At 36.8% G+C, this 26,166-nt stretch overlaps 1 long non-coding RNA gene across 1 annotated transcript; it reads right to left on the bottom strand.

Annotated features, from left to right (window-relative positions):
- Positions 1-363: 363 nt before the first annotated feature.
- LOC149783723 (uncharacterized) lies at positions 364-25,920 on the bottom strand. The gene is made up of 5 exons (XR_016414061.1): positions 25,803-25,920; positions 2,506-2,632; positions 2,079-2,167; positions 1,021-1,217; positions 364-515 (listed from the first exon to the last, which is right to left on the bottom strand). It is a non-coding gene; the product is annotated as an uncharacterized LOC149783723 (long non-coding RNA).
- Positions 25,921-26,166: the final 246 nt, after the last annotated feature.

The raw sequence follows: 26,166 nt of genomic DNA, 5'->3' as shown, positions 1-26,166 counted from the left end.
TTAAAAGACGAAATTGAATCCAATATTGATGAAATAAGAGTCATTTGAATTACCTTGTTTTTTATCATTCTGCGTTGGTTGGGTGCATATTTGAGGGTCTCTGATATGGCCTCTTCCATTCCATTTGCCTTTGCTTTGCCATTATTTTTTCAAGCAGGCTTCTGCAAGAGTAATACAATGTTTTAAAACAAGTTTCACAACAAAGGATGCATTGCATTTTTCTAAATGCCAGCAATAATCAATGGAATATTTTTAAAACATGTACTCTGAAATGTGGTCTCATGTTACTTTATCAATTCATTTAAAAATCTCTGGCAAGTCACATGAAAAACACAATCTAAATCAAGCCATACTTACTTATCAAAACCTGACATATCACAAGCTCTTGAAATGCTTTTTTCCCTTTACGTCCCTTTGGACTATACTCTGGCCAGTCTTATTGTTCCAAGCTTTTTCATCATCCTGCAGACACTATCCCCAATTGTAAACCTGCCAAGGGAGCTCAAGTAGCATATCTGAAAATAATAATAATAATAATAATAATATTACTATTTTTTGATTTTGATATTATTATTAGTAGTAGTATTTCATGATCGATGTGACAAAATATGCTTGTATATAGTTATTTTTTGCCATGGTTTTGCAAGCAAATTTATTTTCTCTAACTTGAAAAAAATTGATAACATTAACTATGCAACACAATGTACTAACAGCAATTATAAACCAAATTAACCACTGTGAATCTATTAACTTCATAAATGACATTCACTCAATGATTGAATTAAAATAGCCACATAATATGTAATAGTGTATATGTAGTAAAATACCTGTTACATGTTCATCTCTAAACATGTTTTGGCCTACATCCATAAGACAAAACAGCTGACCACTACATGTTCACCCCACCCCCAAAAATAATTATACAGGTGCCGCAGAACTTGCATAATGCATATTGAGGTTCACAACAGCAAATAAAGGTTATAACAGTTTTTTTAAATAGAAAATAAGGCCCCAATTTACCATCTTCTTGGAGAGTTTGGGATTCTCCTCCAACCTCTGGCAAAGGCCCTCTAGTTCCTCCACTGAATCACATGGCATTGCAAGAATTTCTTCTCTATATTCTGTGTCTGGGCCTTGTGTATGAACTTGGAGGGCCAGCTGCTCCAACAAATTCTCAATATTTGTGTCCAGTTTCATAAGTACATTGAACTGGAAATCTGTAAGAGATTTGTGATGAAATTAGTTTTGAAAGATCAAGATCATTATTATAAACTCCTTATAAAGATCTGTACAGTGAACATGGGTTTAACAATGAAAAATATTTATGGAATGAAATACATGGTTTTTGTACAGTTTATTTGAAAATAAATAAAACTTTTCCCTATAATCCTTTATTTTTTTATTCCGTGGATATGTTGTTTCACTGCTGGTGTCTGTAAAGTCTGCATTCAATGTAGATGGTTTAGGCGTCTGACTTACAGAAAACAATGGTATACATAAGAAAGGAAAATTAAAAAAAACAATGGAATGATGAACAGTCGACACATCAGTGAAAAACAATTCATTGTTTATTTGCACAAATAAGTCTTGAACAGTATGTTTTATGACCTATAATTTAATTAATTAACATCTCACAATGTTCTGAAATAACAGTATCTAAGCTACAAGAGCTTGTGCTTTCATGTCATAATCTTCCATTTTCCAAACAAATTTTGATGTTGACTCAATGTATATGACCTTAGCATTGAACACTAACATTCAAAATGTCTACAAGATGACAAGACTATTATCAACTGAAGTGACAACAAACCAATGAGTTTTACATGCAATGAACATAAGCATTTTTAAATGCTACAAAATGTGTTGTTAGTGTACTGCCACAAATTACCCAACATTTTGTCCAACATAAAACAGTTCTACTACCTTAGATGAGAATTAAATTCATGAATACAGTGTATAATTGACTTACTCGTATTTAGTGAGCTGTAAATGAAATAAGAGATTATATAAAAGTCAACACCTGTAGTATTTGTTTCATTATTCTATAATGTACATTTTTTTCCATCCTCAATACTTACTACTTGCAGAGGAACTGGCAGAGAGAAATCTTTTATTCTCCACTCCAGAGTGGATGGGGATGGTGATGGTGTTGTCCTTCTGGATGCAGCTAAATGTATAAAAATAATCACTAGTTCTTAATTGCAGTAAAAAAGAAACAAAGAAATCAGACTGGATTTTTTGGCACGTAAACAAAATGCATACTGGTTGCAATGACCACTGTATATAAGGCAGTGATACAATATATCACAAAATGCATTCTTTTTTAACAAAACATCTAATCTCATATATACAGCATCATGAGTAAGTAAGTACTCTTAAACACATCTTATTAAACAGACAGAAAAATGATGAAATTTATACATACTTTTGATAAGGAATTTCCAATTGTGGCATGGTATAAAAGCAATTGATAAAAAGAGACCAGATAAACTAAATAGAACATACCAGCAGGATAAAAGGAAATCTTGGAGTCTGCAAAATACTCTCCATTTCAGAAGGTTTTGGATGAGATGGCTGACCAGAAAGGTTTCCACTTGAGATTTTCATCTTTTTTTCAGTTCTTCATTTTCATCTGAAATATCAATGAGAACTTATAAATACTGTACGAGTCCTTGAATACACTGACTCCTTGTGACATACAGGGTTTGCAGAACAATCGCTAGCAATATTCACCACTTTTAAATCCAGCTGGTGAATTTTCACCATGAAATGCATCCGAATGCAGTGAATAATCCTGGATCAAAGACAAAATAGTGTACAGAAATGTGCAATAAATTAGTCAAGCTCCAGACAAAACAAAGATATGATTTATCTCTGATTCATAATGACTTTTCTTGTGCTACACATTTTACCAATGCAAATTACATTATATTTTGTAAATGAAATGGTACAATTAAGATATGTATGTCAAAAGATTACTAATCTTCAGCTTTCCAATTAATGCTAAACACAAGTATCAAGTCATGTATTTAGTCTCTCACCACCAATAAATGCATTCTTAAGTAATCATCCTAGAGTGCACCAAAGTCATGTGAACTTGATCCAATTCCAACATTACTGCTGTTTGAGTGCTTAGATCCAGTATTGCCTTCACTAACTGATGTTATTAATACCTCTCTCGCATCAGCGTAATTTCCATCATTTTTCAAAACTCCCATTGTAAAACCTCTGCTGAAGAAACTAACACTACACCATAACGATTTAAAGAACTACTGCCCAGTTTCTAATCTCCAATTCATATAAAAAAACTTAGAAAAGGTTGTTCGATCCCAGCTTGTATCTTGTCTGAATTCAAACAGTCTTTTTAGCAATGTACAATCTGCATATCGCCCTTGCCACAGGACACAAATTGTGTCTGCAAATAGATTACACTCCAACCCAGCTGATCTATGTTGTGGTGTTCCACAGGGGTCTGTTCTTGGACCTGTTTTCTACATTCTATTCACTCAGCTGCTCTCAAGTGTCATAGATCATCATTCAGTGTCTCACCAATTGTACACTGATGACACCCAAATATACAAATCTATCCACCCAAATGAAGTTGATGCTACCATCCAAGGTGTGGAGATGTGCATTTCTGATGTGAAATCATGGATAACTTGTAAAAAGCTGCAGATGAATGATGATAAAACTGAGGCCATTCTGATCACAACACAAAGACTTTCTCATTCACATCCTTTACCTCACACAATAAATATCAGCAACACCAATATTAAATTCACACAATCAGTACAAAACCTAGGTGTTACTCTGGACAGTACTCTCACATTGCACCAACATGTCATGAACATATGCATGGCTGCATATCTTGAGCTGAGACGCATCAGCTCCATTCTCAGATATCTTTCAGCTGATGCCACTAAAACACTTGTGTGTTCATTACTACTTTCAAGACTGGACTATGGAAACTCAATTCTGTCTGGTTCATCTTAATATCTACTGCAGAGACTTCAAAAAGTTGAAAACATAGCTGCTTGGATCATACTTAGAGTACCACAATCAGAGCACACCTCCCCGCTGCTCTGAACCCAACACTGGCTATCCATTCGATCCAGAATCAAACATAAAATTTGTTCTCTGTGCTACGTTTCACTGACAGACTCTAGTCCAACATACCTATCCGACCTCACCTATGTGTATACACCAGCAGGACACTTACGCTCCTCTTCCGACAATCATATACTCATTATTCTCACTATGAAAACAAAGTCATATGGACAGCATTCTTTTACATACCAGGGCCCAGCAACATGGAATGAATTGCCCACTGAATTTAGACACAAAGACGCAGTGATCCCATTCAAAAGTGCTCTCAAAACTACTTATTCTGACTGCAAAAACAAACTTAAAGACTTAATAATGTTAACTACCTTAAATATTCTCAGCATGTTTTTTATGTTTTCTAATTTCATGGTGTTTGTTTTTGTAATCATATCATTTTGTATGTTTTTATGTTGTCGAATGTTGCAAAGCGCTTAGAGCTTCTAAAGATTAGGTGCTATACAAAGTCCTCATTATTATTATTATTATATTTAGCTTGGATGAATATTTTTAAAATCAGTGGTCATAACTAAAACAATGGAATTTTGTTTTCTGATCATAAAAGTATGTTGGACACCATCCATGATGTACAATGCTGTCTGACATTTCTATGCACCTAAGGTTTCTATCTCAAATATTAAAGCAAAATGCATACCGAATTTGACAGATTGACGAAAATAAAATAAAGCAATGCTTACCATTTGAAAAGAGGCAACTGTCACTAGAATATTCTATTCAAAATGATATTAATTTTGGACACAGGGGATACCACCCCCATGTTTTCCTGACTCGTGATATGTCGGCCTATTCTGTGCACAGCTTTGAAAAGATGTAATGTTTATCCATCGAGCTACAGAAAAGAAATACATTTACTGTAGACTGTTTCTGTCAGCAGTTAAGTTGAGTAATTAGGTCAGGTTTATAGCTAGTTTACAAAATTCAATGTAGAATGCCAATAAATGCCAAGATATATTTTTGCAAACTAAAGTGATCTTGTAAAAAGATTAGTAAAGTTTAACATTTTATAAAAAATAAGCTATTATGTGGAAGAGAAACAACAATGAAATAGGATGCAATGTGTTTACATCTTGTTGATGGGGGGAAAATTACTAAAGAATTTAGAAACAGACTATACGCTGGGGAATTTTTTGAGAATTTATGTTCTGGCGACAAGTTTACATATTGGGTAGCAGATGATTTTGCATGTGCGGGACAACTTCTTGCAAAATTGGAAACTTGGATTAAAATGCAGTATTGTTTTAAGGTATACATTACCATATTTTATATAATGCACTGTATGATTCTAAAAGATGCATAGTTAATCAGAATTTCTGGGTTACAGATTCAAGAAGGTCATGGAGTGGGTCTACATGTTGACTAATAAATTACTATCTGATCCCCTAGGTGATACTTCAATTCTAAATTAAAACCAATAATACTTAATGTATAACCAAAAATGCGACAACCTGGTGGAGAGGCGAAAATGGATATAAAAAACTTCCATATAGCCTCAGCAAATTTAAACTGAATAAATAGGGAAAAAATAATTAAACTAAACAACAAACAAATTATGATATGATTTTCATACAAGAAACACATAATAAGTTGACTAAAGAACTAATAACTTTATATGAGGAAAAATTAAATGGGGTTATAATTGTGAATGATTATAAGGAGATGTAAGGGGAGGGGTAGCTACTTTTATCAAGAATAAAATGGGAGTAACTTGGGAGCAAAAAAACAAGGGAAACTTTTTTGCAGGAAGATTGATACATATTGTGATAGAGGACACTCATTTTATAAATGTATAAATACCTGCTAATAAAAACAAAAAGCAACAATTCATTGAAAACCTGTTTAAATATGTAGAAACAATTTCAATGCCCCCCCCCCAATCTGTGTTGATATTGATGGAAATATTGTGGATCTGATGTGCAATCTTACTGCATGCAAATCTTTCCAGAAAGCACCTATGTACTGTTTAGACACCGGTATTTGGTAACAGCCATATCTAGCACAAAATTCAAAATGGTCATAGGACAGAAGGTTGAGTAGCTACAATGTCATAGCCTCAATGTCTCCACGAAGTAGGGGTAGTAATATTTGTGCTAGGGTTGTGCTATTCCATGTCGATTTACAAGTAACCAAACAGGATTTGATCTGGAAATATTTTTCACAAAAAAATCTCTTCTGCCAATGGTAGCTCAAAGTCAGATGTGTATAAAATGTACAGCAATGTGTGCAGATAAAATTGTCAAAAATTTTTGCAGGTTTTAATTAAAGGGCTATATCAGCCTTGAAAGTGCCAGAAATTATCATTATAGATGTGGCTTGAGTCTACATGTTTTCAGTTAACAAAAACAGAGTATCAAAGCTAGTAACTGGCATCCTTGATAATTTGACTAATAACTATTTTTAATTAACCATTTCAGATTTATAAATATATACTCAATAGTAGTGAAGTGGGACAATATAGCGTCAATGGGACTTACCATTAAAAACCACCCTGGGACGATATAGCGTCAATGGGAAACTTAACATTACGGAAACCCGTGGGACGATATAGCATCAAGGGGAATTTAACATGGGAATATGGGACTGTTTAGCATCAAGGGGAATTGAACAGGGTGGGACTGTATAGCATCAAGGGGAATTTAACATGGGCAAAAAGAAAAAAAAAAATCTTGGGCCTGTTGAGCGTCAAGGGGAAATGGAACAGGGTCGGGACCCTATTTTAATAAGGTCCCGACCTGATGGGTCTATGGAAATAGAACAAGCGAAAATTGAAACAGGGAGGGGTCTCTATTTTTTATTTTTTTTAAAACAAAAAAAAAAGGGGTAGGCAATGAAAGTCAAGATCTTTTCGAGACCTATGAGTGGCCCTGAAAAGGGCCTTTGGGTTTCTTCTTCTTCTAACTCTTCCACTTCTTCAACCATCTTCTAACTTTTGCCACTGTTCCTGTCTTCTTTATTTCTGATTCAGGCAGCCAGTCAGGATGACCTATCGCTTGGAATTTCTCCTGTATTCTTATCCAGTTATTGTTGAGTTTCTCAAAGCTTTCTTTTCTCTTTCTATTTTCTTCTTCTTTTCTTTCCTTAGACCGCTTTTCTTTGATGTTCTTTACCTCTTCTGTCAGCACTTTCCTCATTACTTCTTCCGTTTTTGTCAACTGGTCGAACCCCCATTTTACGTATCGCCACTCCATCCAATACAATACTTTTTCTAGGAAGCACCTGACTTGGATGACATGGTCCAGTGCTTCCTTCAAACTTCCCACTCTGACATAAGGTGGGTCAGTAAATCCTCTTGACTTGTTGACTTCTTCTATCACCCCTGCGATGAGATCTCCGGCCACCTTTAGTCCTTTGACTTGAATAGTTAACAAGTCTTGCCTATTTCCATCACTCCATTCCTTTTCTATTCTTCCTACAACATATTCAACATCCATTATCCAAAAATAGATATCTCTTAATAGATTGAATAATTTTGTCACCTCCATCTTCTTTGTTTATTCCGTGGAATGGTCTGAACGATTGTTGTTGTTGTTGAGTTGGATTAAAGTGGTGTGCGCTCGCATTGAGCATGTACCACTGGTTTATGATGCCACAGGCACCTAATTGATTACTCCTTGGGGGAAGGAATGGAGCCACTTCCTCCAGGCATTTCTGTGTTCACAGAACACTAATTGATTGGGCCGTCAGGTCAAAGTACTTTTTTGTACATATCGATCTGATTGTAAGGCCTATATTTTTGTTTGAGTGGTATTGGACCCAGCACGCACTCTGTCATTCATTTGCATTGATAAGCGGCCAGTGGTATTGGACCCAATCTGGTTTGCGTTTTTTAATTTATGATGCGTGCACTGCACGTATGAGTTTTGATGTCTGTCTGTGGTAAAGGGTGAAAGTGGTCGGGCTCGGGCGGAGTTGTCTTGCCACAGGTTAGCAGGGCTTTTTCGATCCAGGATATATTTTTTTTCTAAATTTCCATCTTTGGAATTTTGAATAATAAAACTCTGTGCTGTTTTTAAGTGAGATAGAGTCTATTCAGGTCGATGTTAGCTACTAGGTGACAGCATTTTGGTCGAATGGTTTTGCAGCATTGTGCTGCTGGCCCTGGATGGAATTGGTGTTTTTTCCATCTTATCGAGTAATTATTTTTGGGTCCTATTTTTCTAGTTATAAGTTTTGGTTGCAGCCTTGTGCTGCTGGCCCTGATAGTCATTAGGTTTTTTGACTACCTTATGCATGTGATGTTTTGGGGTGTTGATCTATGTTGTTGTTATATTTGCAGCATTGTGCCGCCGGCCCTGATAGTCGTTGGGTTTTTTCGACTACCTCATATGTGTAAGTTTTGGGGTCTTAATAAGGTGATCCCTGATGGTCTATTCTTGCGACCACCTTATACGTTCTATTTTTGGGATTACATAGTTATATCTAGGTTTATCTTAGCTGTCACCTATGTATAGAGAATAGAGTTTTCTAGCTGTTAGTTAGGGTGTTAGGAGAAGGGTAAGTGAAGAGGAGTGGAGTAAGAGTGTTATTTTCACCACCTACCCCCCTGTACATTCCTTCCTGGTTTTTGGACTAGTTATCTTTCTGTGGTTGGTGTTTTTTATTTTATTCTTATTATTTGTAGAGTTCTATCAGTCAGTGGATTTGATTTGCTTATATTTGTTTAGATTTGATATTTATTTTATGTTTGAAAAAATTTATTGTAGACTAATAAATTTCTTTGCTTAGCTGGTTTCCGATTGGATTCTCTCGTCGATGGAACTCGCAGTCTCATAAATGGAGACTTCAGAAGAACCGAATCCTAGTCCCTGCCATTGGTCTGAAAGGGTATATTACTTATTTATTTATGATTTGTAATAATAAATTTCGTTGCTAGCTGGTTTCCGATTAGATTCTCTTGTCGATGGAACTCGCAGTCTCATAAATGGAGACTTCAGGAGAACCAAATCCTAGTCCCTGCCATTGGTCTAAAAGGAATATTGCTTAATTTTGACTTTGTGATTTGTATTTAAATTTTTGTATAAATTTCGTATTTTTTAAGGAAAGTAATGATATTGTTGTATGTGGTATTTAAGTTGGGGTTTGTGCTATCAAGGAATTCTGGATATGTACTCGGCGATCCTATTTTATTTTGTTCAGTTTTGAATATTTCCCTTTCTTTCTGTAATTTGTAGCATATGTTAAATATGTGGTGCATATCTTCAGGCACCCGACAGTAGAAACAATTTGGGTTGTGAGGTTTAGGTCCTATGTGTTTTCCGTAGCTGTTAGCCAACTTGGTTTTTCCTGTATAAATTCTATTTATTACTTTTTGATCTTTCCCTTTAAGTAAAGGTGGTTTCCTATTTCTAATGGTTTCTTTGAGTGTGTTATGTAGTTTTTTACCCGTCTTGCTATTGTCCCAATATTCCTGCCATTTCTGATTTATCATGATTGTTATTAGGCTGTATATTTCACTAACACTGTAAGCCAGTGGTACGTGGTTTAGCTCGCTTAGCTTTAGTTTAGCTAAGTCGTCTGCTAGATTGTTTCCTAGTATGTTTATGTGGGATGGGACCCATAAGAATTCTACTTGTTGTTTATTACTTTTTAGTTTCTTTAGTATTAAATTGGTTTTATTTAGGAAATTTTCTCTGCTGTTGGTGCTGTTATTTAGAATGGTTGAAAGGACGCTTAGCGAGTCGCTTATTATTACTGTTTGGGGTGGGTTGTTTTTCTCCACCCATTCTAGTGCTTGTAGTATTGCCCAGAATTCTGCTGTGTAGATTGAACAGTGGTCCGGTAGTCGTGACCAACATGTATCTTAAGTTTGGGGATTACGTATGCAGCTGCTGTTTTTGTGGGTTTGGTGGTTTTGGAACCGTCTCTGTATTTTTGTAGATGGTCTGAATACTTAGTTGCTAAAATTTCTGATGTTATAGTGTGCAGCTGCAGTTCTTGACTTAATTTATTTCCATGTTTGGTGATAGAGATATTGATGTTTGGGTCTTCGTTATACCAAGGTTCAGGATCGAAGGAGTTGTTATTTTCTTTTTGCTTTATGTCTATGGGGATTAGTTTCGTTAATTCAAGCACTATTTTTCCTGTAGGTATGTGGTGCTTTTGAGTGTTGCTAAAGGAGATGTTGCATTTCTCTATTGCTAGCAATGTGGGGTGAGTGTTTGATTGTGTTTGTAATTGGGCTGCATATCTCAGTATTAGTTCCAGTGTCTTCTGAGATAGAGCGGAAGTTCACCTGTTAGTACTTGGAGCTCTACTAGTGAAGTTGATGGTAATGCTCCAGTGATTGTAATTAGGGCTTTTCGTTGTATTTGCTCTAATTTTTTTAGTTGTTTTGTTGGCGCTAGGTTGTAAACTTGGCACCCATAATCAAGTTTGGATCTTATCAGTGCCCGATATATTGCTAGCAGTGTTTCCTGATTGGACCCCCAGTTCGATTATTTAAGGCTTCGTATGAGATTGATGTCCTTATCGCATCTTTTAACTACTTCCTGTATGTGTTTTCCCCAATTTAGGTGTTCGTCGAAGTACATACCCAGAAACTTCTTAAATTTAACATATTTTATTACTTGATTGTTTATTGTGAAAGTCGGGTGTGGTTTATTTCTTTTGCGTGTGGGTGAGAAAATGATGACTTCTGTTTTATCCTGTGATAGTTTGAACCCCCATTTGTCAGCCCATTTTCCTATGTTGTTTAGACTATCTTGTAAAGTTTGTATGGTTTGTTGACTGCTGGGGTTGCCAGCTTTCCATATTCCGCTGTCGTCCGCAAATTGCGAAATTTCAATTTGTGTAGTTGCCAGAGTTTTATCTAAGTCGTTGATCATTAAGTTGAAAAGAGTGGGACTGAGTACACTGCCTTGTGGAGTTCCATTTTCTAGGGAGTGTATTTCAGAGTGTGTGTCTCCAACTCTAGTTATTTTTTTGCAGTCTGTTAAGAAGTTTTCGATGAAGTTGAACATTTGACCAGTAATTCCATAGTGATTTAATTTGGCTAGTAAGCCTTTGGTCCATACTAAGTCAAATGCCTTTTCTGAGTCTAAGAATACCGCAATTAGATTCCTATCTGCTTTCCTTTTTGAGTTGAAGGCTAATTTGATCGCTGTTTCCAGTCTTATGAGTTGATCCGTTGTGGATCGTTTGTTTCTAAATCCGCATTGGTTCTCGGATATTAAATCATTTTGCTCTAGGTGGCATTTCAGGCGATCAGTAATTATGGTTTCCATAATTTTGCATATATTGTTTGTTAAGGAGATAGGTCTGTATGAGCTGACGTGGTGGGGATCCTTGTTTTGTTTAAGGATAGGAATAACTATGGCAGTTTTCCATTTATAAGGTAATTTTCCTGTTTTCCAGATTTTATTTAAGAATTTAATTATTAATTGTTTGATGTTATTTGGAATATTTTTATACATAATATATCCTATTTTGTCCTCTCCAGGGGAAGTTTCTTTTTTGGTGCTTAGTGCTTTATCCCATTCGGCAGTTGTAATGTCTTTATTTAGGTAGGAGTTTTTGTTGCCAATGTCAGTGAATAGTTTGCTATGAGTTCTTTCTACCTTATTTCTATGTTGTTGGAATGAGTTGGTATGGTTTTTATTGCTACTCATTTCTGCAAAATGTTTAGCTAGTGTTTCAGCTTTATCTTTATTTGTATTTGCTCCTGGTATTTTAGGGATAGTATTTGATGTTTTCCCTCTAACTGCTCTAATTTTATCCCAGACTTGTTTGGTGCTGGTTTTGATGTTTATACTTCTGCAGTATTTTTGCCAAGTAGTTTCTTTGGCTTGCTTAATGATTTTTTTGAGTTCTTGTTCTTTCGTTTTGTATTCTGTGAAATCCATTGAGTTCCCTGTGCGTCTAAATTTATTTAGTGCTTTTTTCTTATCTATGTGTGTTTGTTTACATAATTCGCTCCACCACGGGACTGGTTGTTTGTTGGGGTGGCCACTAGATTGAGGTATGCTAGTTGTTGCAGCTAGATTGATAGTATTAATCAGGTTATCATAGTATATATTTAAATTATCATTTTCTATGTCCTTGTGGTCTATTGTGATTAGTAAGGTTTTATACATTTCCCAATCAGCTTTTTCATATCTCCATTTTGGTTGTTTTTGTTGCGAGTTGAACTGAGTAGTCATCTGCAGGGTGGTTATCAATGGAAAGTGGTCACTGCCTATGGTATCAGTTTGATCCACTCTCCATTCTGCCACCTGTGCTATTGTTGTGGAGCATATGGTTAGATCGATGGCGGTAAGGGTACCCGGTATTCATAGCCGTAATTTTTAGGACCGCCACTGGCGAAACTTAGAATCTTGTCGTCAGGATGCTCGTCTGTCCAGGCTCCTAAACGGTCTCCTTCGATGTTAGGGTGCTGTTGACTCGGGTGATCAATGTAGATGCAACTGTCCATGTCAAAGTACAGGACGCGTTCCCCTAACAGTTCTAAAGCTTCGTACAGTTTTAAGCGAGCATGAGCTGTCATGTAAGCCGCAATGATGACATTTCCAAAAGGGTTGTCTTGTACAAAGTCCAGATCTTCTTCGTAATTGACTAAGATCAAATCTTTGCAAATGACATCCACGTGTTTGATGAATTTAGTTTTGTCGTGAATCATCTGGAAGTAGCGGGAAGGTTCTGTCAATTATTCTGTCTTGGGTAAACACGGTCGTTGTGCCATTTTACCCCACAAGCAATTTAACATCACTCTGGCAAACGATCGCCTGCCTTCGTTTTTCTCGATGTGATCTAAAGTAATGCCTTCTTGTGCCCAGTATTTCTCTTTGAATGTCTTTTGGTCTTCGGGACTGTGACACCAGGACGGATAACAACTGGCTTCTTGCTTTAGTTTCAAAAAGGCATCCACGTAGTCTGCCAAAATGCCTTTCTGAGTTGGGTCACCCTTGTGGTATTGTTCTGTCTTGGGAAAGTGACAAATTTCATACACTTCTAACAATTGGTATCCCATGTCCAGAGCTTTGAACAATTCTACGCTGACCCACGTCCCCGTCAAGGCCCGTTCTTCCTGGGTGTGCTAACAAGGCTGGTCTTGGTTGCACGTTTCAGCACAAGTACGGCACAAAGGAAACGTCAGTTTGTCTTGACAATGGTGATGTAGAATGGGATGGTACAAGTCAGTGGGAGGCAAAACTTTACATTTGATCAAGCCTTCGTATTGTCGAATGTTTTTCAGGTTGATGTGTTCCGTCAACATATGTGGGTGCCCTGCAGGAAAGCGACAATATTTGCACACGTAGGGATACAGTGAACACATGTCCAAGTATTTGATTTCTTCTCCTTTCTCTTTGTCGGCTTGGTACAGCAAACTGGTGGCATTGGTCCTTCCTCCGTACAAACTATCCCTCGGGTTCAGGGGGTCCATGAACTAGTAACTTTCCACGAGGCGTTTCAACTCGGGATCGGTTTTCAAACGGTGATCGTACTCATGTTCCCACATTTCCACCACTTGGTATCCTTCCTGTTCTAACTTTAGGCATCGCTGACATGTGGCCTGGTACAAGTCTTCCATGGTTCGTTGTAAAAACTGATTTTTAGTGCCATGGTCAGGGTAACAGAGGGGGCATCCGTGAAATAAGCAACCGTTAAACTCGTACACGATCTTGGGGTTTTCTAAGTTCCAACCATCGACCAAATGCATTCCGATGGTCTTTTCGCCCCCTCCGTTGCGGGCATGCTGAATTCATTTGTCTTCCTTGTCGCACAAGTAATGTAACCAGCGTAGGGCTTTGACCGAATATTGACATTTGACATAGTTGGTCATTTGAGGACTGATGACAGCCATGGTGTTTTCAGGCATGAATCGTTGCCGGTACACTAAGGAACACGCTTTGGCAATGGTGCAAGCTTCTTTCAAAGGATCGACCCCTCCATGTTCCACGAACAGTTCTCGAAATTTTCCACAGCAACGCCGTAATATGTCCACGTCGGAACGACAATACTTTAGCATTTCTTCCTGAAAGTCGAAAGGGTCAGAAGCGTGAGCCTGGTACCAAGCGTAGAAAGCTTCTCGTTGTTCGGTACGCATGTTGTCAGGGTCGTAATAGTGAGCCTCAGTCAAATGGGGTGGAACGGTGTGTTGATTGGCTTCCGTATTGAAAGTGTGGAAAGTACCCTTTAGCCATTTCTGTTATTCCAAACGTTTTAGGCATTTGACTCAAAGGCATGGCTAAGTAACTCATCGAATCTTTAAACTGTACTTGTTCCACTTGCATGAAAATGATTTTGGCTCCGTTCAAAGTGACTTTAGGACGTTCGGTGCCATGTTCTGTATAGTATCTGAGAAGAAACTGACCATCGTATCCGGAGAAATTGTGAGCCATCACCGTGGCATGACGATGACAATCTCCATAATGTTCGATGTCCTCTTGGCTCGACGTCTTGTCGATGGGGTCTAAGACCCATTGGGCAAAATCGGATAACGTGTTCGGTCCCCGAAAGATTTTTTGACGCCCTCCAGGAATCTTGCTGCAGTGAGGGCAATGACTGAAGATAGATTCCTGAATGCACTTCTCGCACGCTCGATGAGCCACGCAGAAATTAGGAATGCGAATGCCGGTCTCTTGCATGCATTCGAAATCGAAAAAGATGAAATTGCCTTTCTTCTTGTGACCGATCTCTTTCTCTGGTTGGGGTTGGTAATTTTGCACGTAGCATTCGTGTTCCAAGTCCACGATGTGGCAGCAAATGTGACATTTTTTCTTTCCTCGACATACGTGTGCCTTGGCATTATTGGTAAGTATGCCTTGTCCACACGTAGGGCACAATCTCAGCAGTTGACAAGCACATTTCTTCTGTGAACCTTGCGTCTTCAAATGTTGTTGGTAACAGGCAGGGCCGACAAACGTGCGCAGACAAGTTAAACAATGCACTCGTTCTTGTCCTTCGCTCAGACAGGGTGGAGAGGCCAAACATGCTGAGCATTTCGATCCACAATGTTTGTGTTGCTCTCGATTATTATAACCATAGTCACATTTCTCGCAGTAATAACCGTATCCCAGGAATGCGGTGATACTGGTAATGGTATCAAAATGGTCATCGTGATGATAGAGGTGAATGTATTTTCCATCCTTAAAGTCTTTCCCTCAAAACAACAGAGGCCCACGCACTTCTTGAGGGTGCACTTTCAAGGTGTAGAGTGGAGCTAGGATATCTTGCAATTTTTGCATCTCAGGAATGCCACAGGGTGTGTCTTTGGACAGACCAGCTTGTTGCAACAGGAGTTCTGTTTCACTTCGTTGTTTGGCTCGGTCGATTGTTGAATAGTTTTCCAGGCTCTTTTCCATTCTGCCGTGTCGTTCTTGTTGGCATAGGTTCGTCCCACCACGATGGCTCGGGCTAAGCACATCTGGTCTTGAGGGTTGTGAATTTGGACGAGGCTACGCTTAATACTACGAAGACTGTTCACCAATAAGACCTTTTTGCGTTGTCCGGTCCCTTGAGGAGGAGAGACGTGGGTCATGTCCAGTGTGGCTTTTCCATCGGTGATGTCAAACTGGTCATTAGATTGTTGTACGTGTTGAATCTTGTCCATGACTTTGGAAGCGGTCAATTCTACAGGGCTGCTAAACTTGATCCAAACAGGGGATTTCAAACCGTCGTGTTGTATGGAAAGTCTCAAGCGAACGTCTTCTTTGGGTTGACATTGTCGCTTGAGTGTGGTGAGCAAAGAATCCCACATCTCGGTGATGAACCCTTCTGCTTTCTCTAACGGTACTTCGGACTTGAAATCTTTAAACTTCACCATGTATTTGTAAGCCGTAGTTCTAAATTTTCTAGAGGAACGCTTTTCCGTCTCTTGAATGGAATAGTACTTTTCAGGGTTGACTAAGGATGGTGAACTTTGTTTAGAGGGTTTGGATTCTGGTTCACTCATGTCCTCTTCAAAATCACTGGCATGAATTTGTGCCAAGTCTTCAGCTCTGGTGCGAGGCGATAAAGCACGTTTCTGCCTCTTACTTTCTTCTTCTTTCTTCTCAAATGAATTGGATCGTTTCATCTTGATAGCAAAAAGTCAAATGACTAAAGTTTAAACACCATGGACTAATTTATAGTCATAGCAGACCAGCGTATATAAAAGGGTATGTGTCTTGTCCTTTCACTATTCATTTCACTCTCAAACCGAGCACAACGATGGAAGTGACTAACCAAATCGAACGTTTCATCAGAGCTTTGCGAGAGGTCATCCAAAAATTCTCTTCAGACCAGCCGAGGGACTACTCTCCTTCCTTTCAGGATAAAAGTCAAGATACTTGCTATATCTGTCAGAAGAAAGGGCACTGGTCTTCAGAGTGTCCAGACCGTCAAAAAAGAAAAAAGTGGCTAGAAAAGACAAAAAGTCAAGATACCTGTTATTATTGTCAAGAAAAAGGACATTGGTCTCCAGATTGCCCAAAAAAGAAACAAGAGGAGTCAGAAGAAGAGAGGGATTCTTCAGAGGAAGAAGAGGAAGAAAACAGGTGAAGAAAAAGAAGCAGGAGAAGAAAAGAAGATGGGAAGAAAATGAGGAGGAATAGGAGGAAAAGACCGTGACGGTGAAGAAATTCAAAAAACAGAGAGAGTGAACATTGAGACAGAAGAAGTTTATGAACTTTTTAAAGTGCTCTGTTGTGAATTGTGAATTGGATTGTAAATATTTATAAAAGAATAAATTAGGTATCAAAAGGTAAGTGTCTTTGGGTTTTGATTTTAAAATAAGAACCTACACTCACCCCCTCACACCCACATACTAAAGGGGTAAAATGTTTTTTTTTTAGTTTGAATAGATGTTGGCAATTGAAAGTCTATCTCTTTTTGATAGATGTGGGTGGCCCTGAAAAGGGCCTTTTTTGGTGTAGGGGTGAGTTTAAGCAATCAACTTTAACTGCCTTAAGCCTTTGCTACGGCCAAGGCCTACTTCTGGACTGCGTAGGGTTGATGATGATGATTTGGTTGAAATCACTAAGGGTGGCACGGGAGGCTTAGTCACAGGGTTGGAGTGTTCAGCTCGGGAAGGTCGTATTCTCTTCGATCATAATAAAGAAGTCTGATAACATTTGTTTCAGACTTCTTAACTCCGCTAAAATGTCTAACAGTACCGTGACCGTTTGATTTTCACACCCTTGTTTCTTTGCTGCTGCTTCTTCTTCTTCTTGTTTTTTTCTTACCTCTTCTTGCTGCTGTTGCTGTAGGAGAAAAGCTTGTTCCGCTTCCTTCTGCTGTTGTATAAATTTCTCCAATTCTTCTTTCTGTCTATGTCTGAATTTCTCTACGTGCGGTAATGAAGGAGAAGGTGACGAAGGTTCCGGAACAAATTCTTGCGAGGTAAGAAAATCCACAAAATCCCAATTCACCTCTTCTGAAAGTAAGTCCGGGTTCCCTTGGGTAGTCTCCAGAGCTGGTGCACCCCAATTTATCGTTTTCTGAGTTTCCGTCATGTTGAAAAACTGTCGCATGAATTGACTGCGCACAGGTGCTAGCAAATCTATATAGACCACATGACATCACAGACTGCTCTCTTTGGATTGGATGTGGACTGACTGAATTTTGTAATGCGTGTTTGGATTGGTCAATGAACTCAATCCATTTCAATCCTTCCTCTCCCTATAAATAAGTGCAGTTCACTGCATTCCTTCACCTGTTCTCGGTGCCTCAACATGTGGACCAACGTTCAATCTTCTACGCTTGTGTCTTCGATGATGTTCAGGACGGACATACCGATGTACGTCCGTTCCAAGTGGATAGTTGTCCATAGGACAGATACCAGCCTATCAATACACAGGATCTATGTGGAGAGGCAAGGATGTCTCAAAAGAGTTTTAGTCTATGGTCCTGCAGTCAGGTGAAGCCTAAGGACAAGAAGACGCTATACAGTCCCACCCTGTTCAATTCCCCTTGACACTAAACAGTCCCATATTCCCATGTTAAATTCCCCTTGACGCTATATCGTCCCAGGGGTTTCCGTAATGTTAAATTTCCCATTGACGCTATATCGTCCCAGGGTGGTTTTTAAAAATGGTAAGTCCCACTGACGCTATATCGTCCCACTTCACTATTCTCAATGTGTTTATACCAATATTAAGTTTCTGTATGTCACTGTGTTTAAGTTTTGATTTTCTCTGTTTTATTTCACTTGCTACAAACACATGCTGACTAATCTTGTCATGTGGTGTATCTCGATGATACTGTAAAAGTGCATAGCTTAACACAGGTTTCGAACCCTTGCTATGAGCAGCAGCAGTAAATATGGCATGTACCACGAGAAATCAACTTTTTTTCTTCTTGGCTATATAATCATTAGGTACTAATGTGTAAACTATTAAGTTGGTAATTTTTTTAATATAATGATTGTGCAGATTTACTAAATGTACTTTTGCGATACTAAGTCCCATGTTTGTTTAAAGGTTCTAACAAGCTGGGGTTTTTATGCAATATGTCATAAGTATATAAGGTGTTGTGGGCTGCATGTATGAAGAGAGCTCAGCAGCTTTCTAACTAATACTGCAATTATTATGAGCTTTTTTAAAAGTTATTTATTTTCTTTAAGTTGCTTTTTACTGTTCAGTATATAGTTTAGAAACTTTAAGCAATATTTTGGACTAGACCGATAACATAAGACACATCACCCAATATTTTTGTTGGGGGGCTGATGGGTCTTACTGCCTAATGAAGGGTGCTGTGTGGAGCGTTTTGATGTCGACTAACAGTGTAATGAAAGTGAAATTTTCAGAAATATCACACACAACTGGTAACCAATAACAATGCATTTCTACAAAGTAAAGTTATAATGTTTTTGTCAGACTTTACTTACCCTGATGTCTTTTCTCTAATAAATTCAAATTCTCACAAAAGAACCGGACCTGTTTTCAAGTTTTGTTGGCCCACATTTCAGTTGGCTGGAAAGCAATGAAAGTCAGGAATGCCAAAATCGGGTTAAGCTGAAACATTCTTCTTTAAGGAAACAAATAAAAATATGTTTTGCCTATTGGAACTGAAAGCAATGTTTCATTTCATTCAAGAAACATATCCCCCACATGAACCTACTTAAACATACTTTGGCGTACCTCGACTACTGTTGCATTGCAACAAATTCAAATGTATGTCAATGGAACATGGAAATGTGTCCATTTGCTAGTGTCATATTTTCACTCCACCAGGATAAAGACAGCACTGTAAGTATATTAATTACACATAAATTAGTGGAAGAGTGTCGATATAGGCTGCCAAGTGTGTGAGCTATTCCTGAAACTTGGACTACTCATTCCGATGTCAATCGACATTGGAACACATATACATGGCCGTTATTTGGTTAGTAAGACATAGCACTAAAACAAAAACAACATGTGCTATGTCTTACATTGTAGAACTATATTTTGGACTTGTACATTTTTGTTTAAGATTTTATTTAAGCACAAAATATTTATTGATGGAATTTAATGTGCTTTTCTCTATTCTAAATTATATAATTAATATTCATTCCTAACTTATTTTACAAGCAAACTACATATAGTTATATCACTTGTTATAAGAACTTGGCTATATTGTCAAGTGAGTGTTATCTTCACATACCAACACATTTATTTTCTATGTACTGATTTTCTGTATTTAAGACTCTAATTCCATGCCTGAGAAATTTTTCTTATGCTGCAATACATGATTCAATTTCTTATACAGTATAGGTCCAAAAATGTTCTTAGGGATATAGAATACCCAAGTCACTGAGTGTTATCCTTGCTGATTTGATCTTTGCAATACAATTTAATCATTACTTAATCCATGATATGATTGAGGTTTTTTTAAACTAGTAATTTTTTAAATTACATTACATTTTTTTGTAATGTAACAAATCAAAATCACACACACACACTTAATCTAGCACTTCATACACATAATTCCAATGTCTTCACAAAAAGCTCAAAATGTCAAAGTCACTGTGAGTGTTATCTTCACTGACATAATATTCTAACTTCAAGTCAACAATAACTTATTAATCTAGCAATCCAGAAAAGCATAATTTAATGACATTTTTCTTTCATAATTTACTAGTTGTCTAAGTCTGAGGTGGGCAAACTATTTTTCAATGTTGTTGTTGTTGTTGTGGGGTTTAACGCCATTTTTCAGCACACGATAGGCTATATATGGCGGCCAGTATTAATGGTGGAGGAAGAACCCGGGAAAACCCCAGAAAGAACCACCGACCCACGAGAAGCTACTGGCATGCTTTCTCACATACCTACATTGGCTGAATCTGAGACTCGAACCGGCGCAGACAGAGGTGAGATGGCAGTGATCCATAACGGAGAACGCTTTAGACCACTCGGCCACTCGGGGCCCCCATTTTTCAATGTAGCCACAGGTGTGGTGAATGAGGAGTGAAAAACATCATACGATGCCACAACTGAGCCAAACTTACATGGCCAATTTGCCACTTGTGGCAATTGGTGACAAGGTTGCCCACCCTGGGTCTAAGTCAGTGTGACCATTGTCATCACCAGCCTGAAACCCAATTTAATGCCATTTGTATAAATTCATTTCAAATAAATATTATGATATAGTTGAAGTGTAAAGTCAAGCAAGTATTCTGTTTGCAGATTTTACGTTTTAGATATTACAGTAAAGTCATATTTTCTCTTGTGTAGTAAACTTTATTGCAACTGGTTCCAAAATAGTAAATCTTATTCAATTTTCATTCACCAGAATAGGTATTAATACAATCCTGAATTAACTGTATGGTACTAAAATATACCCTGATCTTGTGTGAGATTGTAATATACAGAACTATACCTCAAGACAACAATAATATATTGAATTTATATTATATCAAGACTGTCATGGTTATGAACTCCACCTTTATTCAGGTTTTTCATAATAAATGATCATCTTGTGTTATGGCTGAAAAGAAATCAAAGTTCATTTTAACTCCATTCTCTCCACATTTGTCAGTTGTTAAGAGGCATACTCATCATCAGTGTTTATAGTAAAATGTAATCTTATCTGGATCAATCTTGGTGGTGTAATATATGAATGGAGAAAGAATATTATCATCCAGATTAAAATATCTTTTATTCAGACTCTACTGAAAATTTTAGCTGGATATGGGATACAGAGCCTGATGTGTACGAACAAAGCAATGTGTACCATGACCTTTTTAACATTTTAAACTCCTGCAGAAGAAAGAGATTTTTAGATCCATTAAACTGTATTAACAAAAACACTTGTTCAGTATGATTTTATTTTAAAGTTGTTTTGTGTTTGGTTCAGCTTTTTATGGTAAAGCAACACAAGTAAGTTATTTAGTGCCAAGGCACTTTAAGTATAGTGCCTTGCCCAAGGACACACCATGGTAGCTAACCCAGGTTGGTCCGATGGTAGAATTTGAACCTACCTTATTTCACAGGTCCAGAAAGCTAATCACTGAGCAACTACAGCTCCCCATCTTATTTGTTGTTGTTGTTGTATGATTTAACACCATTTTTCAGCACAAGATAGGCTATACATGGCGGCCAGTATAATTGGTGGAGGAAGAACCCTGGAAAACCCCGGGAAGAACCACCGACCCACGAGAAGCTACTGGCAGGCTTTCTCACGTACCCACGTTAGCCGAGCCTGAGACTCGAACTCACACAGACAGAGGTGAGATGGCAGTGATCCATAACGGTGAGCGCTTTAGACCACTCAGCCACTCGGGGCCCCCTCCCCATCTTATAGTGGAATGCTTGTATACTTTATGATCAAGAAGGATGGGTTGGGGTATGCATGTTGCATCTGAAAAAAGTGATTGAATTTTTGTTTACATAACATTTTAGTCATACAATATGAATCATTTTCTATAGATTTAAGATGTATCAGATCAAGTTAAGAAAAATTATATATTCTGTTTCCTGGGAATGTACTAAAATTCACTGTTATTGTTTGATTTTTTTGGTAGTAAGCTTACTTGGTATTTTTTTCTTTTTAACTTGAATACCTAATTTGTTAACATCCTGTCCTAAATCTTCATGGTTCTGTCTATAAAGTGACAACTGTTGATACATGTAGGAAAGTTTTTGTTTATATCTTTTGAGGTTTGTGGTTCTGGAAGTTGCAGTATTTGTTTTTGTATTATTAACCATTTCAGTAATTTAATGAATGCAGAGTATACTGCTCTATAAATGAAATTTAAGGGAAGATAATGTAAAAGTATGTTTCACTGCAAATATAAATTGTTTAAAATAATAATATATCATTTATCATATGACTATTCAATTGTGGTAACTAGTATTCCATCCAATATCTATATATTAAAATATGTCTTTTCATACAGCTGGTGATCATTTAGATACAAGTCCAATTGAACATAATCAAATTATCAATGCAGGTGTTTTTATTAGTAGTAGTATTGCAAGTATAAGTGTTAGTATTAAGATTTCATATACAGGTATGATAAGTGTATCATAATGTTTAAATGATGCTCCTTGTTACAACATAAAATATGTTCATTGAAATAAATGGTTCACTGGTAAATTGGCAGTAAAGGTCTTCACTGAATTATGTTGCATAAACTATTTTACAATAAAACATATGATGCATCTCAATTATGATGATGTGGAGGAGGAGGATTAATAATAATGCAGTTTAAGTTATCTTCATCACATAAGTTCTAGCAGATGTGTCATTTTTATGTGGCTCATTATCAGTTTGAAACTGGTCTATGATTCCTGAATCTGGACATATCTGGTCCCCTGCTGTTGTGTTGCTATGGTCTTTACAGTTCATTAGGATATCAATTACACTGGTTTACATTTAGAACCCCATGGGATGGAATGCCCAGTTTGAAACTGAGAGAATGGTTAATTATCCATAATATAACTCCTGCAGTTATTATTAGGTTTGATATCAAGGTCTTTCATTAAAAGCTTTTCAACTCATGTTCTGTTCTACCATACAGATAAATAAAGTCAAATTCAAGGCTTTCAGAATTGTCCAGTTTGTTTCATGTGTTGTCAGTTTAATGGGCAGGTAACTAACTGTACAGCAGACAGACTGTATATTGCCACTGTACCATATAAATATCAGTGCTTAGTCTGCTCTCAGTGGCTGTGGTTTGATTAGTTACAAGTGTCATCACATGTGACTAATTATTAACCAATGTAATGAAACTTATATAATTAGAAGGCTGTATTTAAAAACTCTAAAGATCTTAAATGTGTGCTAGAGGGTAGGGTTAGCAGTTATACTCCCAATTATGTTTGTGACGAGCAAAAGCAGCTGCACACATTTGAGCTTTTAGTTTGGTTCTGGTAGGGTCAAAACATGCAGGTACATTTTGATCTTTAAAAATTAACATAATTCCCATGTAATACTTTCCAAACCTAAGTATGCAATTGATTTGATAAAAGTTTTGAGATTACTGTTTAGGTTCTGTTCTTACAATACTAGATATACCTGACTACTCCATAGTGAAATGGCCAACTGTGAAGTTATATAAGCCAGATGAGTAATGTTATCCATTTGTTTAAGTGTTTTCTCATTAATTTCATTTGTGTCACAGAGTTGCATGCAATATTTCTTTCTAAAATAAATTTATTTTATTTTCTAATTGTGTATTTTATGGTCTCACTGGACAGTTTATCTGGTGAATTTTCATCCGACAATGACCAATTACAGAAAAATGAGAATAATTTTACACTGAAGATACTAACAAAAACAAACTAATGATTTTTGTAGAAAGCATACATGTGAGATTTTGACCGCAGTAATCAGGTTAATTCCTGATGCAGCTATTGGTTTCTATACTGAACCATCACTGCCACCATCTCCTAAATTTTACATTCATTTTTGACAAGAAATAGCTATTTTCAATATTTTTCTGTGACAAGGCAACTAAAAGAATCAGTATGTGCCTTATGCATGAATAAAGTTCACTAGTACTATAACAAATTAGCATACTTTTCATCACCCCTCAACCCTCTAGATTTTTTTATATTTGCCACTGTAGCAGACACACATAAAGGTCGGCAGCTCATTTGCAGACCAAGTTACGCATTTGATCTCCAATGCTCATCTAACTGTGACAGGCAGTCACCAACAAGCCAACCTATTTCCATGCCTAACTCAAAGTAAATCTAAACCACATTATAGATTTAGCTTATGTATGAATTTAGAAATGCTAGGCTTGTGATAATTAGGTTCATGCCTTCTACCTTAAAAGTTAGGTGCATGTCAAAATACGAAACTATCCAGTGAGACCTATGATGTTAATTTTAATCCCTATGGGATTTGTGACATAAAAAACCCAAATGCTTTATGTATTAAAAGGTAACTAATGGGGGCAGGATCTGCAGTGAATCAATGGTATGTATGCTAGACTCCTGATAAAAATGTTTGTGTTACAATCCTGTTATCAAGTCAACCAGGTTATCTACTGCAATATACCCTTGCCTTACTCCAATTCCCTCAGTACTCAGTAAACAACTAGTGTTGCTGTACATAACAAAACCAGTCCATATTGATTTTACCTATTTTACTAAATCCTGACAAAAATAATTCTCTAAATAAAGCATGATTAATATGTGAAGGTCTCTCATGTAATCAAACTCTTCCAAGCTTTTAATGATATGAACTGATTTATCAATGTTTATCAAATTTACATGAAAAACTATTTCTTATTTGTTATCAAATATGTTCGATGTTTTGATCATATAAGCATTTCTGCTACATTAGATCAAAATAATCTTTTTGTCAGAAATAGAGCCCTTATAGTATTTGCAAGGTCAACCAAATCAGATGCAGAATTTGAGTTTAATATGAATGAATATTTTTTTTACAAAATTGCTCTTTTGCTATATCTTGATGAGATAAATCTATTTACCAAGTCTGATAAAATTAATGAGAAATAGTTTTAAGAGCAGTAGCAAGAATGGTTAGTGAGATGTAGAACCACCACATTATATGCATAGAATTTGCTTACAGCCTCAGACATACAAGCAAATAATTAAACAAGTCAGATCTAAATTTGATCATAAATACTGTTGTGCAAGTCGTAAGAAACTCTGCCAATCAGATGCAAGGTCACTTCATTAACATACCTTTATCACACTCATAACAAGCATCATTGTGAAGCTTGACTATATAAGCCCAATGGCCAAGTATGATCAAGCTTGAATCAGCAGTAGTGATTATAACCTCATGTATTTGTAAGCATCTTCACTTCTTCAATCTAGATCTCATTTATATAAGCATGTATTCTAAATTTAGTAAAAACTGCACTATATGTATAAATATTGCATGCGGTTGTAACATGCTCAGTCAGGTGAAAGATCACTTTATTATTATTAATGGTTAACACTCATCAAACTTCGAGGACAACTTAATGATTTTAGTCTATATTGTGGAAGTATGGCTTTTAGGCTGGTTAAAAGAACTCAACTAATCTTATACATGATCACCTCGTGTATATACTTGGATTTTGCTCATTATTAGATTTATCCAAGATGTTGATTTAAGCCCAAAACCAAGTTTTATATAAACAAATTGATCAGAACTATGGACTCCAAAGTAGCTAATTTCTTACTGTTGAAAGACAGAAGGTATGTGAAATAAATAACACACTCTGGACCATTACATAAACCCACTTAGCCTTTTGACCAGTTGAGATAAAATAGCAACAATAATGTTAATTCAGATTGATAAATTATGTTTTCTCACATTACCTCTAGCCCTTTTCAACATGGATGGTATTTTTCTTCCACATATGTCAGCTCTTAATTAGTGGCCCTTTCCCATCATGAATGTTGTAGGTGAAACTCTCAGAATTAGGCTTTTTAATTTGTATCTGTAGAAGAAAAAAAGTATTGGTCTGCATATATCATTGTCACCTTTTCTGCATTAGATTAAAATACCATATGTATATGTGTGTGTGTGTGTGTTCGTTTTAGAATTTAAGCATACTTGTCTCCATGTGTTTATTTTACAATTGATGATGATAACACATAACTGGTTCAATTGATAAAATGTTATTTCTGACTTCTTACAACTGCTCATTATATCTGAATTTACATTCAGTGTTTGTTTCAA

Source organism: Sinohyriopsis cumingii, chromosome 14 (assembly GCF_028554795.1).
Source record: "Sinohyriopsis cumingii isolate HCF-2022 chromosome 14, ASM2855479v2, whole genome shotgun sequence".
Lineage (NCBI taxonomy): Eukaryota > Metazoa > Mollusca > Bivalvia > Unionida > Unionidae > Sinohyriopsis > Sinohyriopsis cumingii.
The sequence above is the reverse complement of the archived record's forward strand: the minus strand, read 5'-3'. Positions and strand labels throughout refer to the sequence as shown.